We start from the raw sequence: 15,441 nt of genomic DNA, 5'->3' as shown, positions 1-15,441 counted from the left end.
GAAAGCTGGTAGGGTAAGGAACAAGTGACGTAAGTTTGGTTTCCCTAGCGGCTTGTGTTGGAACTACAGCGGCGTTTTTTTGCCGCTGCCGAATTGCCCTAGGGGCGCTTTTTGGTACTGCAGCAGACCTTCCGGACTTTGTATCTCCTGTTCTAGACATGCTACAGTCATGATTTTTATGTGGTAGGAAGCTGTTGGAGTAAGGACGAAGTGATGTAAGTTTGGTCTCCCTAGCAGCTTGCGTTGGAACTGCAGCAACGTTTTTTTGCCGCTGACGAATGTGAAGCGGAACAACTCCGGACGTTTGAAATGTCCAAAAGTAGGTTCTTGACTATGGGAAAGCTAAATGTTCAACTCTAATTGTGATACAAGCGCCAAACTTAGTACAAATACTCATGTGATACTACTCTTTTGAAAAAGTATGCGGGCCACTTGATTTGACTTTTGGCGCCCCCTAGGGGCGCTTTTTGGTACTGCAGCAGACCTTCCGGGCTTTGTATCTCCTGTTTTAAACATGCTACAGTCATGATAAAATATTTCGTCACAATATGTCCTAGTTTGTCTATAATTCTCACCATCTGTTGCTCACAAAAGTATTTAAAAAAAGCTCCTTAGAAGGTTGAGAGGTGACCATTTAGCTTTCCCATAGTCAAAAACCCACTTTTAGACATTTTAAACGTCCGAAGTTGTTCCGCTTCGAATTCGGCAGCGGCAAAAACGCCCCTGTAGTTCCAACGCAAGTTCCTAGGGAGACCAAACTTACGTCACTTCTTCCTTGCACCAACAGCTTTCCACCACATAAAAGTCATGACTGTAGCATGTTTCGAACAGGAGATACAAAGCCCGGAAGGTCTTCTGCAGTACCAACAAGAGTTCGTAGACCTCAGGCCTGCATGAAATGTATTGGGTTTCTGTAGACCTATTGTGTATTTTTGCCTTTTTGTCTGTGGTACGTGGTTGGAAAAATGAGCTTTTTACCCTGTTGGTTGTGCACCATGCAAAAGTCTGAAATTCCATTTTCTGAATTTGTAAGTTTGGACATGGATGAACATTACTTATTTTGGATTTCTTAAGTATGTAACCAACCACAGTACCTTGAAGTTGTTGAGACGCAACCTTTTTTTTGTCTCAGATGGCCCATGTACATGTAGTTACTCTGTCACATGATATATTCAGTACTAATATCTTCCTATTTCAATGTACTGACCTAATGCAGCTGCTAAATCTCCTTGGTTTGTGTTCTTCCAATGATATTCATTAAAGATTTATTTCTGGGGTGTTATTCACTTGACATCGGAAGGTTACTTGCATAATTTGACCAATGATACTTTTATAGTAGTTCCATAGACATTAGACAATATGAATAGTGCTGGCCCCCATGATGCAGCAGCAACAGTTAGTCCCCAGGGTGGTATGATATTTTCATTCAATCCATCCAACCCAAATCTAAATCTCCTGTAGTACCTAAGCCAAATTTAACAGCATAATTACCTCCATGAAATGTCATGGAATAGAGGTTATATTTTCTGTTATGTGTCTCTGTCTGTGTAGACGATTACTCAAGAACGGCTGGATGGATTGGTTTCATACTTGTTGTGTTGGTGGGGTGTGATGAAAGCTTGAATCGATGAGATTTTGGGAGCCGTATCTGTCGTTATAATCGATGTAATAATATCAGAAATCACCCCTATATTTGAGATATATTGGTACAGGCATCCTGCTTTATGTGTTTGTTAATGGGCTTAGCTGCAAGCAGATAGTGAGGTGATTTCATGACAGCTGTATGGGGAACCCCCATTAGTTACCTCCATGAAATGTCATGGAATGGAGGTTATATTTTCTGTTATGTGTCTCTGTCTGTGTAGATGATTACTCAAGAACGGCTGTATGGATTGGTTTCATACTTGTTGTGTTGGTGGGGTGTGATGAAATCTCGAATCGATGAGATTTTGGGCGCCGTATCTGTCGTTATAATCGATGTAATAATATCAGAAATCACCCCTATATCTGCGATATATTGGAACAGGCATCGTGCTTTAAGTGTTTGTTAATGGGCTCCAAGCAGATGGTGAGGTGATTTGTATGAGGGAAACATTTGTAATGTTTGGGGAACCCCGAGGTTTTTTGAAGATGATAATTAGTTTTATTTATGTCTGCTTAGGATATCATGGAGATGTGAAGCATAGCATAAGTATAATTGTAAGAAGTTGAGGTACATTTAACGGTAATGCATAACAGGTATGGATGTCTCACATACTGTACTGCTGATTTGAGTGACATGGTGATTAAAATGCCATTAGGTCCTCTCATCTGGGTTGGGTTTCAGAAGTTTTATGGGCGATACAGATGTTCTGATTTTGTTACGATAAGGGACAGTTGTTAGTTGTCTCTTTCTAGCCAATGGTACTTGTTTTTTAGCAGACGCGGTTGGCGCCAAGTATTCATCTTACAGTTGGTGTAGGGCTGTCAGAGGAAAGTGTGCATCTCGTTTTTGTACCGTGTGAACAGCTGATGTTATGACATATTGTTGGAAAATCAAATCAGCATCTGACTAAAGTTGGCCACATCCCTTCTTCTTTCTGAGTTTCCCAACTTCCTCCCACCACACCGCTCTGAGGCACATAGTCGAACCTCAATAATGCTGACAACCTTAGACAGTTTAAATGCCAAACATCAAGCTTAAGGAACACCACGCTACCATATGCCGTCGACCTCTTAAACGCACAATTAAGTGTCACATTTTAATAATTACTAATCAGATGGACATCCTCTGTGTCATTAAATAAATACACCACTACTTTCCCATAACATTTATAACCATAACTCTCAAATACAACCGACTATAAACATACATACCATCCACAAAAAAGCAATAAATATTTCATGGAGGTATGAGGTCCCCGAACTCTAGTTTATTATGAAAAATGTCCTTGTCAATCCCATTTATAGATGGCAAGCTGCTGGCAATGGAAGCTTTGAAAACTTCAGAAGCTGTTGTAGTCAGAGCAACACCCAGCAAACATCCCCCCAAACCAATGAGCAGTTGCTTAGAAGGGGAATTTCATCATATATTTGCCGCGACAAAATGCAACAAACGATACTGAATTTAAAACAGAACCAAGCTAAGCCTCCACCACTTAACCCTGCCTGTACTATAGATTAAGCAGGCCTAAAAACCAAGCGAATATGACTAGCCCAAAACTACAAATTACCTGTATACAGTATGGAATTGGAAATGGCATTACCAAAGAAACAAAAAGAAACACAGGACAAATCATACACATACCTTTCTCTTATGCCCACGCTCTATACAGTTCTCCTCCACATTAGAAAATTGCATCTTCTTCTGTTTAAGTTCAAGTTCAACCATGATTGCCAACAGGGTAAATGAACTTGTACCAGAACTTTAAACTCAGTACTATACAGCTCTAGAAACACCACAAAGAGTAATAAGCAAACTCCAATTATACCTGACCAACAGATATATCATCTGGTACACTCCCGTCATCTGGCACACCATAAGACAGGGGATACAAAGTAACCTGATACATTGAAGGTTGCCCCAGGCCAGATGATGGTTCTACACCCAACCGTAATCTGTTTTCAGAACCAAGCAGATATTGGGAGGATGCCCCAACCACACCAAAACAGGGTCAACCTATACAGTATCAAGTTCAAGCACTAGGAGGCCCAAAATCAAACCTCACCACCAGGACACCACCAACAACTCACGTACCAAATAGCAACACAATGGCACCTTGCGTTCCGGAGATACAGCGCACGCCCCGTGCCCGCACAAAAGGTAACCTAAAATGTCAAGTTCAAGCACCAAGGGCGCCAAAATCAAAATTGAGAATTATTCAGCCACCGCCGACACATGTGCCAAATATCATCGCGCCCGCACCAACCGTTCAGAAGATATAACTCCGGAAATACCCCTCCCGGACACAAAATTCGACCTGCCGCGTCAAGTTCAAACGCGACAAGGCCCAAAGTCAATCCTAGGCAACAGGCAACAACTTCCCACCCATGCACCAAAAATCGTCGCAATGGTGCGTATCGTTCCGGACACACAGCGCCAAAAGTGCCCCCAAAACACCAAAAATGCCACCTGCAATGTCAAGTTCAAGCGCCAGGAGGCCCAAAATCAAACCTGAGTGTCAGGCCACCACCCCCAACCCACGTACCAAAAATCGTCGTGCTCGCACCATCCTTTCTCGAGATACAGCGCCCTAAATCCCCAGCTTCCAAATTTTCCCACGCCCGTGAAAACCATACCTGCATACATGCAGGTAAAAAGCGCCATTAGGAGCAATTTGGCAGCGGCAAAAAACGCCACTGCAGTTCCAACGCAAGCTGCTAGGGAAACCAAACTTACATCACTTCGTCCTTACGCTAACAGCTTTATACCACATAAAAATCATGACTAGCTTGTTTCAAACAGGAGATACAAAGCCCGAAAAGTCTACTGCAGTACCAAAAAGCGCCCCTAGGGCAATTCGGCAGCGGCAAAAAAAACGCTGCTGTAGTTCCAACGCAAGCAGCTAGGGAAACCAAACTTACGTCACTTCTTCCTTACCCTACCAGCTTTCTACCACAGAACAATCATGACTGTAGCATGTTTAGAACAGGAGATACAAAGCCCGGAAGGTCTGCTGCAGTACCAAAAGGCGCCGCTAGGGGGCACCAAAAGTCAAATAAAGTGGCCCGCGTACTTTTTCAAAACAGTAAAGTCTAATGAGTATCTGTACTAAGTTTGGTGCTTGTATCACAATTGTAGTTGAACATTTAGCTGTCCCATACCTTTAGACATTTTAAACATTCAGAGTTGTTCCGCTTCAAATTCGGCAGCGGCAAAAAAAACGCCCCTGCAGTTCCAACGCAAGCTGCTAGGGAGACAAAACTTACGTCACTTCATCCTTACTACAACAGCTTTCTACCACATAAAAATTATGACTGTAGCATGTCTAGAACAGGAGATACAAAGTCCGGAAGGTCTGCTGCAGTACCAAAAAGCGCCCCTAGGGCAATTCGGCAGCGGCAAAAAAATGCCTCTGTAGTTCCAACGCAAGCCGCTAAGGAAACCAAACTTACGTCACTTGTTCCTTACCCTACCAGCTTTCTACCACATAAAAATCATGACTGTAGCATGTTTAGAACAGGAGATACAAAGCCCGGAAGGTCTGCTGCAGTACCAAAACGCGCCGCTAGGGGGCGCCAAAAGTCAAATCAAATGGCCCGCGTACTTTTTCAAAACAGTAAAGTCTAATGAGTATCTGTACCAAGTTTGGTGCTTGTATCACAAAGTGAAAGATTTTTTCAGTTATCTGCCCCACTAGTAGATGGAACTTTGTGATTTTTGGTAGGTGTGTAGCGGTTGTCGAAAGGAATGCCAAGTTCGAAAACGGTTTACCTGGCGTTTTCCTACGGTACTGCAGCGAGCTTGGTATGTTTTTTGCAGTTTGTTTTGGGCAGCATAAGTCAAAATCTAGCTGGGCGATTTTCAAGAAACTTGGTAGGTGTGTAGCGGTTTTGGAGAGGAAGGTCAAGTGCGAAAATGGTTTACCTGGCTCTTACCTACGGCGCTGTAGCGGGATTTGTATGTAAGTGCGTTTGTCTGTAAGCAAGATAACTCGAGAACCCTTGAATGGATCCTGATGATATTTGGTAGGTGGGTGGGGGTCAAGAAAACGAAGGTCAAGTTCGATAATGGGCCCCCTAGTGACTGCCTAAGGTACTGCAGCAAAACTTTTATTTTTGACACTTCGTGTTTTGGATATGCTGTGGTCATGATTTTTGAGTGGTAGATAGCCCTTGGGGCAGAGAGTAAGTGCTGTGAGTTTGGACCCCCTAGCGGCTTTTTGGGAACTGCAGGCACCGATTTCCTTTCAAACTTTGAACGAGAATAACTCGAGAACGTGTTGACGGATCATCAGGATTTTTTGGTATGTAGATAGAATGAGTACTTAAAATAATAATCTACATGGAAAGATGCATTTAATTGTAATCAGTGGCCAATTAACAGAAATAAACTGTTTTGTATATACATGTATCTCACTTGACCTATATCTATGGACACATCTGTTTGACAGATGTTTTTGCTGGAGGAAACACTGACAAGCCGTGAGCTGGACACTGAAAAGCTTGAAATTCTGATTGACCAGGGGTGCTATCAGGTCATCTTGTACAATCAGGTCTTGTTTTGGTAGCATTTGTGGGGTTTGGGGGTAGGTACTATTTAGTAATAGATGAATAAGACCTTAAAGTCTTAAATAAAGGCATGATTTAGTAATACACACAATGTACATGAATAAGACCTTAAAGTCTTGAATAAAGGCATGATTACTGTAATTCTTGAAATTCTCGCGTCTGGAAATTATAGCGTTTTGGGGAAAATGGAGTAACTCGCGTCACTTAATTTTAGCGTTGTGAAGGAGGCGCTAAATTTTCAGTCGGATGTGTGAAAAAATAGCATGAATATTACCAAAACCCTCGGTAGTTTACATGCCTAAAGTCCGAAAAATACATGACTAGAAATAACATACACGCCGGCGGTGCGTGTGGTTCTGAATAATAAACAACTTACGGACGCGGTGATTTCAAAACGCGCTTGACGGCCGCCGACTCTGGCCGGCCGGCGGCCCGCTAAATTTTGGCGGACATAGCCTACCCAAGGACGACAACAGCCCACTTGATACTGCTGTCGTGAATAAGGAAGCCGAGAAAGCCATACAGGCGGCGAACAGCGAGAAAAAACGTAGCGGGAACCACCACCATACTCCGGAAGCAGGACCAAGATTGCGAAATTTGGTAGCGAAAACTTGTGAGGGACGTCAGCGAATCTCGAATCGGCCACGCATTCGATCAAAAAGACGTTTCTGGAAGAAGTCGCCCGCCATGGAACGAACAAGATCGCAAACTTTTCACACACAAAAAACATCGCCAGACTTGAAGGTTGTCGACCTCGATGCGGCGCCGCAGAAAATATACAAAACAGTTCCGAAGTTCACGTTGTGCTACGATGTTACACAAGACTTAGAAAATGTCCGCGTCATCTTAGCGTGCAGACAACAACAGCAAAAATGGCGTCGCAGAAAAAATACAAAGCCACTACGGAATATTTGGTGTAAATCTACGAATTTCTAGGCAGAAATACAGTCAAATTCATAGCGTCAAAGCCCAATATGTAAGGCGTGTTTTTTTGTGAGCTACGAACAATTCGGAATCAAACCGTCATTACAAGAATCCGCCGCCACCCAAGCGTACAAACAACAACAATCAAGTTTCAAAATGGCGCCGACCGTGCGCCGCATGGATCTCACAAAATTATTTATGGACAAACTTCTAAATCGTAGCGTAGAATAATATTGATAAATACGCAATTGGTAAATATGCAGCTCAGCTCGTAACGAATTTGTGTTGTTTGCGTCAGCATGCTTTCACTGCATTTTGTAAAAGAAATGACGACACACTTTCCATTTAAATATATGTTTTATTTCTTGAAGAACGACGAACTTCTTGTTCCTGTGTGAATAACTAGGGTAATGTGTGCACGTTTTTGTAAAGGATAAGAGTTAGATCGTGACCGTATATACTAAGTAACAAAACCAGAAATCGGCGCCGCGACATTAGAGGGTGGGGGGCGGTGGTGAATTCGCGTAATGAAAAAGTCGCGTAATGAAAATTTAGCGCTCGACTAGTGGGCGCTAAAAACGCTAAAATTAAGTTACCGCAATAAAATCAAGAATTACAGTATTTGGCGAAGAGATGGGTTCGTTGAACTCTAGTTATAATTATGTTTTTTTTTCTACACTTGTGCTGCATGTGTCAAGGAACTTGCGGTCTAAGAGCCTACAATGTTCAGTTCATCAGAATGCTGTACTATTTTACCACTTCATTAAAACATGTATATGAGATATACTGTGTATACTGCCAATGATGTAAATGATCACATGCACAACCAGTATTGAACAGTGAAACCCATTATATATAATGGCAAAAGTTGTAAACAATTCTTCTCACAAAAGAGAAAAAAACTTGATATTCCATAATGTCTGTGGTTCAACCATAACCATACATATGCCTTTTTCATAAGTGTGTAAGTTCCTGGTGAACTTACTTCATAATACATAAATGATTAAACAAAATCAAGTTCAGGTGAAAACAGCCATTGTGGCAATCAGAACAGTATAACTTGATAATCCTTTTTTGCTTCTAAGTTCCGCTGTGCAGAAATCTTGCACCAATTAACAAAAAAAAAAGCCAAATATATGATACATGGATAGATGTGGTCATGGTCCAATCACAGTCATGAGAATAGGATATAGTAGAGCAGTAGGACAACTACAAATTCACCATATGACTGACAGTAAAGACTATGTGTACTGTCATAGCTTAGGAATTGTTTCTACACTTTTTGATGTTTTGTAAATCTGTGGAAAATGTGCAAGTTCATAAAATTGTTTGGTTCAAAGTTTGACTTTGTTGTCTTTTATTGTCTCATTTAGTCTATGATAATACTACAGATAGTGTAGCACTATTACTGTGCCACTGCTTCCTCCTAGGTAACATGTATGTACAGAAGTACATAGTAGCCTCACTAGCCTGCATTACACAGAACATGTACCCAACTGTCGACCGTTGGGTGGGCGATTTTAATCAATATCTGGAGGGACATTACTGTTGGAGCTGAGCAGAGCTATTAGGGACCAAGGTAGGATTTGACTTCAATGAAGATTCAATCATACAGGTAGATTTTACAATGGCTATTATTATTAAGATACCCATGGAAAGACCCAGTCTACTATCAATATTATACACAGTACACGTGTTGGTGGCTGGAAATGTTTCAACTCTAGCACTCAAGTTTTAACAGTTTGTCTCCTACAACATTTAAGGATCTGCAGGTGTAAATTACCAATGTTGCAGAAACAGGCAACACAGAGAGTGAGCCGAATCCATTCATCTGCTTGGAGATTGGAAACCATTAACATCATCAGATGTGGTCTACTTCCGACAGTAGATGCTTTCTCCATATTCAAGGACTCATTAACAAGAGACTACAAGGCTGTTTGTTAGTAAAGATTTAATTTTCAGTGTTATGATCATATCTTTGACATGTTTGTCACCTTCAAGTTGGAGCATCAGGCCTTGAATCTTGTACGTGGATTTGCACGCTTTCCATGTGCATGTGGAGGCCGTCTTCACCTGTACAAAATTATTAGATTTTAATAGCTAGGCTTACATCATTTGTTGAAAAGCAGGTAATAACTGATGGTAGTACATGTATCAACTATGTAAACTCTTGAAGTCACTACTGAGTCTCCTAAGAGAGCTTGAAGAATAACAGCTCATTTATATATATTTACAATGTAACTACAGTTCACATCAAAATGGTTAGGTGGCACTTTTGACAACATTCAACAATCATGCCTGTGGCTCAGTATAGCGGATGAAGAAAACCATATGTTGTAGGTCTTTTCAAACATTATCCTCATCGCCACAGAAAACAAAGTCCACAGTCCAAAAACACAACAGGATAGCAGATGGGTCATGTACCTGACATCCAGGCAGATGGTTCATGAGTTGAGGTGGCTTTGTCAGAAGCTACTGGAAACAGGATACAGGTTGTTGTCTATCATCTGTGGTTCCTGTTTTGCATCTGAAAACTTTGTAAGTACACAAAAAAGTTAGAAATTCAGAAAACAACTACATGTACATGTACTTGCAAATTAACGGCAAAGCTATGAGGTATAAACAAAAGCAAATTAATTTATTTTCATGTAGTTAAATGTTTGCAAACAAAAAAGCTTACACTAGTAATTACGGCTTATAAGAATGTTTGAACTTTGCATTTAGCATATGAACTGCTGACATCAGATTAGAGGGACATGTTCTCTGCACAACAGCTGAGCTGTCTCAGACTACTACATCATCACTGTCAGCAGATGGTGAGCCTTATGTACCTTCAACTGTTAGCAATGACATAAACAAGTCATAATGACATTTTATAGTTACCACAATCCTACTGAAGCCATATTGTTTCACACAACACAGTGCACTGACTTCCAGCTTGACCCAAAGGTAGGGTACATCAATTTTCCATACCAGTCTGTAACAATGCAGGACAACATTCATCAATTGCATCAGCTGTCAAGTCTTCTTTCTTCTGTGTTGAAAGTATGTGTACTTCTGGGAGGGGAGGAATAGAGAAAAGTTAATACATTGAGTTTCCACATACAGACAACAAACAGAATACTTCTTGGCAATTAGACTTGAAAATGGTAGTCAGATAGTGGTACATGCATGGTTCACCAGTGGTACATGGTGCCAGTATGTGTGCACTTCTTATCATTGCTCCTCAATATTGCTAGAATAAAGCAACATTGTCTATTTGTAGGCAAGTCAAACCATAAGAAATCCTAAACATGTATTGCAACTGTAGCATATGTTCATCAGGTGCACAACCTTTTTAAACATACAAGATGCTTAAAACATGTAGTTAAATCAGTCCTTACTGCTGGATATAAATACCTCCTAGTACATGTATATAATTTATTAGACGTTTCAAACAACATCCACTGTTTTTCATCAGTATTGAAAACTGATGAAAAACAGTGGATGTTGTTTGAAACTTCTAATATATCCAGCAGTAAGGACTGATATAACTACATCCTACATACTAAACTGCACAAATGTATACAAGATACTTGTTTCATAAAAATGTAACATTGTTTGCACCGCATATTTTCACTGCTCTGCATAAATGGGCATACACAACCATGCTTTAACCTTGGTTTACTTTCATCAGCACAGACATTCTTGGTTGTGAGGACCCAATCCAGCAGTAGCAATTTACACTGGACAGTCTATCAACAATCAACATTATACATTGTATTTGGGTTTAGAGTTAGCCATAACACTTTCCTCAAAATTAGACAAAAAGATATGGTGCATATATATACTGTCTTTACTAGTTGATAGCAAAATTAGTAAACATAATATGTCATTTATCTTCTACAACATTCTGAAATTATGTAAGGCAAATGATTCACCATTGCATCAGTTGTCATATCTTTTTCTTCCATGTTGTTGGTGTAGTTCTAGGACTGGAGGGGTGGAATAAAGAAAGTAAATACAGTTTTCAAATGCAGACTAGAAACAGACTACTACCTAGTACTTCTTGGCAACTAGATTTGAAAATGGGAGTCACAGCTTGACTGAAAGCTCAGATAGTGGTACATGCATGGTTCACCAGTGGTTCGTGGTGCCAGTATGTATGCACTTCTCATCATTACTCCTCAATATTGCTCACACTCTTACTACATAAAGCAACAACATTGTCTATTTGTAGGTGAGTCAATCCATAAAAAAATCCTGAAAGTTTATTGCAACTATAGCATATGCTCATCAGTCACACAAGTTTTTAAACATACAAGATGCTAGTTTCATAAAAATGTAAGGTTGCTTGCACCTTAGATTTTCACTGCTGTGCACAAACCGGCACACACAACCTTGCTTTAAAGTACATTCTAAAGGACCAACCTTGGTTCACTTCCAATAGGATTATAGCGCAGATATCCTTCGTTGTGATGACCCAATCCAGTAGCAGCAATACACTAGACAGTCTCTTAACATCATATTTGGGTTTATATTTAGCCATAAAACTTTCCTCAAAAAAATCTGGTGCATACTGTCATCACTGATTGATGACTAAGTACTTCAAACATCACCCTTTCCATCATCTACATGGAGCGAGTATGATGTAACTACAGGTGAAACATCTGCAACGAACAATAGCTTCTTCCCTTTAACACAACCTGAAGTCAACCAGTTGATTTTTGACCCATGGTCTATGCTCTGTGCAACTTGACTTTTTAAAGTCCCAGCAGCCCCTTTGTCTTTCACTGCCTCCTTACTAGAACCTGCTGCATGTGATTGCTGGTTGCTAGCCAGATCCCATACAATTATTTTTCCATCATTGCCTGCAGATACTAGTTTATCGTCTACCTGATATTGTGGGAAGTGAACTTGAGAAACTCCTTGTGAATGTCCCTCAAGAGTCCCTGTGTGCCGAAACGACTTCTTTTCCCTCAAGTTTGAACATCTGAATAACAGAGTTCCCCAGGCCACATGCAAACGTCTGTCCTGACACATCAACAGAGTGAACTAAGGGAGGATTGCACATGTAAGCACTAACTGATGCATCTTCTGAGGCAAAGTCTTGCACATTACTGATCTTTAACTTCTTTCCCCTTGAAAAGTCCCACAGTATAACATTCTGATCCAGTCCCCCTGACACCATCCCCCATGTTTTCTTGGGGCAAAATTTTGCACTTGAGCAGATGTTTTCATGCCCACGTAATGTCTTGAACAACTTTCTCCCTTCAAAGTCTATAATCTTGATTTCACCAGAATCATCACAGGCTGCCAGAAAGTTCTCTTTCTCGTTAAAGGTAACTTCGTTGATTTCCTCTGAGTTGAAGTTGAACTGGTGAACTGGCTTTGCCATGTCCCTGGAGTCGTACAGGTGTACAGACTCTCCCACAGCTCACTCACTCACTCACTCGTCCTCTTGCACGTGGTGCGTAGAGCCGACTGAATTCACTAGGGACCTCCACCATCCTCTGTTTGTCGCTGCAAGCTGCGCCTGGTGGGGGGTGATGTTAATGGTGCGCAGATCTCGGGACACCACGTCCATCCAGCGGGTGCGGGGCTTCCCCCGTGGGCGACGCCATCCTGCCTGCTTTGGGTCGAAGTTGAGCAGGGCTCTGGTGGGGTGCTCTGGAGGGAGCCGGAGGACGTGCCCGTACCATCGAACCCTTCTCATGGCTGCAAGGGAGGAGGCGGGAGGTTGTCCGGTCAGCTCCCTGAGTTCACTGTTGCGCACATGCTCGTGCCAACGGGTGCCAGTGATCCTCCTCAGAGCTCTAGAGTCGAATCCGTCGAGCCGGGCTGCCAGAGTGTTGTTCAGTGCCCAGGTTTCCGAGCCGTACAGGAGAACTGAAATAACCGAGGAGTTGTAGACTCGTTGTTTGGTCTGCAGGGAGATATGACGATGTCGCCAGAGTGGTTTCCATAGGGACTGTAGGACAGCTGAGGCCTGGGCGCGTCGTTGGTTGACCTCGGGTTTCAGGTCACCTGTCTTGGAGAGTATTGAGCCAAGGTACTTGAATGAAGAGACAAAGTTCACGATGCACTGATTGAAGATGAGGGGCTCAGGGTCCGGGCCGTCTCCGATGTGCATGAGCTCTGTCTTGCTCCAATTGATGCTGAGACCAAGCTTCTTGGCCTCCTCATCGTAGACCGTGAGGGCTTCTGCCAGTTGGTCCAGATCATCGACAAGCAGGGAGGTGTCGTCGGCGTACTCGAGGTCGGCCAGGTTGTACTGTCCAAAGGACACCCCGGGGACTCGTTCGCAGACCTTCGTCATCAGGTAGTCAATAACACAGTTGAAGAGGTCGGGGGCAGCCACACAACCCTGTCTGACCCCACTGTTGATGGTGAACCACTCTGACTCTTTCCCGTTTACTCTGACGCAGCTCTCCGCGGAGTTGTACAGCTGCTGGAAAAGGGAGACTATCTTCTGAGGGGCTCCAAGCAGTCTCAGGATTTTCCAGAGGGAGGTATGGTCTACTGTGTCAAAGGCAGCTCTGAGGTCTATGAAGGCAATGTAAAGGTGACGGTCCTTTCTGAACTCCCTGGCCTTCTCAATGGCCAGACGGAGAGCGGAGATATGGTCCGTGGTAGAGCGGTTTGGCATGAAACCTGCCTGTTGTGGGCGCCGCCTGCTCCTGATGGCAGGGATGGCTCTGGTGAGGAGGATACGGGTGAACAGCTTGCCTGGAATGGAGAGTAAGGTGATGCCTCTGTGGTTGCTGCACACCAGCTGGTCTCCCTTCCTTTTCCAGAAAGGCAGGATGATCCCTCGCCTCCAGTCATCAGGGAGTGTCTCCAGGACCCACACATGGTTCACTATCTGAGTAAGCCACTGAATCATGTGATCCCCTCCTGCCTTCAGCATCTCAGCCGTTATGTTGCAGATCCCAGGGGCTTTACCATTCTTCAGTTTACCCAGGGCGGCCTTCACCTCGTCCGGAGTAACAGGAGTTACGGGACAGTCAGCGTTTATGGCATCAGTCGCACTGGCTGCTTCGGAGAGTGTAGGGTCCTCTGGTACTGGAGGGTGGTTAAGCAGCTGGCTGAAATGTTCCTTCCATCTGTGGATACAGTCGGACTCTGTAGAGATGATGTTGCCGACGCTGTCTTTGATGAGGAAACTGCGTTGTCGTGGGCCAGCCTTGGCTTGACGTAGGAGCCTGTAGACTTGTCGCTGGTCATTCCGCTCTGCTGCGGCTTCGAGCTTAGCAGCTTGATCCGTCCAGTACTTCTCACGGTCCTGGCGAATAGCTATGTTGCGGATTCCATTGAGTCGGCGATACTCCGTCAGATCTCCACGTAAGCGTGCAGCACGGCGTGAGTCAATGATGTCGAGAGTCTCAGGAGAGATCCAGGGTTGCTTGGGTGAGGGTCTGCTCTTGCCAACTGTTTCCTCAGTCGCTTTAAGGACCTCTTCTTTAAAGAGCTCCCAGTCCGTCGTGGCATCCATTGCTAGGGCGTTGTACCTGTTGGAGATGGCACAGCTGAAGGCCTCTTGGATTAAGGGATCCTTGAGCCGTGAGGAGTCAACTCGTACTTGCTTTTTGGAGGAAGGGTCGGCTTTAAGCTTGAGTCGCATGTGGGCCATCAGCAGCCTGTGGTCTGTGTTGCCGAGCTGGGCACCTCTGTAGACTCGGCAGTTGGTGATGAAAGACTTCCAGCGGCCAGAGATGAGGATGTGGTCGATGGCTTTTCTGGTTCTTCCGTCAGGGCTGTACCAGGTCCAGTGATGGATCCTCTTGCGTGGAAACCAGGTGTCAGCGATGCAGAGGTTAGTAGCTCTGCAGAGTTCCAGTAGGCGGTTTCCGTTGTCGTTAGTAGTTGTGTCCACAGATATGGGGCCCATCGCATCCTGCTGGGCAGAGGGGCGGGTGTTAGCTGAAAGGGTGGCATTAGCATCGGTAAGAACAAGGGTGATGTCATGCGGTGGAGCATCTTGGACAGCTTCCTGCAGCTGGTCATAGAACGCATCCTTGTCAGTGTCCTCGGCTACCTCTGTTGGCGCGTAGGCGACAATGACAGTCATCTTTCCATGTGTGTGAAGGAGACGGGCTGTGAGCAGTCTGTCAGAGATGGGTTTCCAGCTGATGAGTGAGCCTCTCAGCCGTGAGGGAATTGCTAGGGCTACACCGTAGAGGCCGGTTCTGTCCTCAGGGCCGCTCCATATGAAGGTGTGGTCTCCAACAATGGTCTCTCCTGAGCCGGGCCATCTGACTTCGCAGATGCCCGCCAGACTGAGGTCATATTTGGTGAGTTCGTGCGACAGAAGTGTTGCATAGCCTG

The 15,441-nt window shown here is 43.7% G+C and overlaps 1 long non-coding RNA gene across 1 annotated transcript; it reads right to left on the bottom strand.

The window, feature by feature from the left end:
- Positions 1-9,066: 9,066 nt before the first annotated feature.
- LOC118423858 lies at positions 9,067-11,527 on the bottom strand. The gene is made up of 4 exons (XR_004832126.1): positions 11,055-11,527; positions 10,108-10,191; positions 9,559-9,668; positions 9,067-9,207 (listed from the first exon to the last, which is right to left on the bottom strand). It is a non-coding gene; the product is annotated as an uncharacterized LOC118423858 (long non-coding RNA).
- Positions 11,528-15,441: the final 3,914 nt, after the last annotated feature.

Source organism: Branchiostoma floridae, chromosome 1 (genome assembly GCF_000003815.2).
Source record: "Branchiostoma floridae strain S238N-H82 chromosome 1, Bfl_VNyyK, whole genome shotgun sequence".
NCBI lineage: Eukaryota > Metazoa > Chordata > Leptocardii > Amphioxiformes > Branchiostomatidae > Branchiostoma > Branchiostoma floridae.
This window is presented reverse-complemented; position numbering and strand designations above follow the sequence as displayed.